The sequence below is a fragment of the Austrofundulus limnaeus genome, unplaced genomic scaffold (assembly GCF_001266775.1).
Source record: "Austrofundulus limnaeus strain Quisiro unplaced genomic scaffold, Austrofundulus_limnaeus-1.0 Scaffold3201, whole genome shotgun sequence".
NCBI classification, from domain to species: domain Eukaryota; kingdom Metazoa; phylum Chordata; class Actinopteri; order Cyprinodontiformes; family Rivulidae; genus Austrofundulus; species Austrofundulus limnaeus.
In genome coordinates, this window is record NW_013955603.1 from 2608 (window position 1) to 3382 (window position 775).

The 775-nt window shown below is 38.6% G+C and overlaps 1 protein-coding gene and 1 long non-coding RNA gene across 2 annotated transcripts in view; both read left to right on the plus strand.

The window, feature by feature from the left end:
- Positions 1-775, plus strand: part of LOC106511775 (uncharacterized) — a gene marked incomplete at both ends in the record, with an annotated part of 7137 nt that overhangs the window by 1053 nt on the left and 5309 nt on the right.
- On the plus strand, positions 20-755 carry LOC106511776 (uncharacterized). Its single transcript, XR_001309556.1, has 3 exons — positions 20-231; positions 336-508; positions 598-755. It is a non-coding gene; the product is annotated as an uncharacterized LOC106511776 (long non-coding RNA).

Below are 775 nucleotides of genomic sequence, written 5' to 3' on the forward strand. Positions count from 1 at the left end.
GAAATAAAATGTACTTTTACAGGTTTACTTAAAATATTGAAGAACAAGCTTTGCAAATTTTTCCATTGCTCTGGATGTAATTTTTTTCAGTCATTCAAAAGCTAAATCTTCCACTTGAGGCTGAGCTACACTTGACAGATGAAACAGGAACAGAAGTTGATGCAGATGTGTTTGAAGAGCTTTTGCAAGCAGGGAACCTTACTTTTATAGTGACAACTGAAAAGTCAACAGGTGAGACTACACCTTGTTTGGGAAGGAGTAGGTCATAATTAGGATTTAGGTAGACTGATTTCTCTCCCCCCCCCACCCATTTTTTTTGTATTACCTGTTTCAAGTTGTGCTTCACCATGATTTATCATCTACTTCATTGGAGTCAACCTCGTCAGACATCTCATCAGTAACAGTTTCTGGAGATACCTCACTATCATCTGATTCATCTGATGATACAGTGATTGTTCACACGAACGGAGGGACAAGAACCCATGCCGAACAGGATGCGGCAAAAGAGGTAAGCCGCTTATTAAACCATGGGTTGATTGCAGAATGTGATGATGAAGATGGATATAATCTCATACATTCTGGTGCTTAATGTTGTAGATGGTGAGAAATGCTCTCCAGGCTAAATCGAGTGGACAGATTATTTTGGATGAATATGATAAAATGAGAACATTGACAGATAGCTCAAGAAGACGGTTGGTAAACCTTCTTGTGGCCAACATGGTTGAAATTCATGGGTAAGTCTTGTTCTTACACTAAAAATTGTTCATTTTAGGAC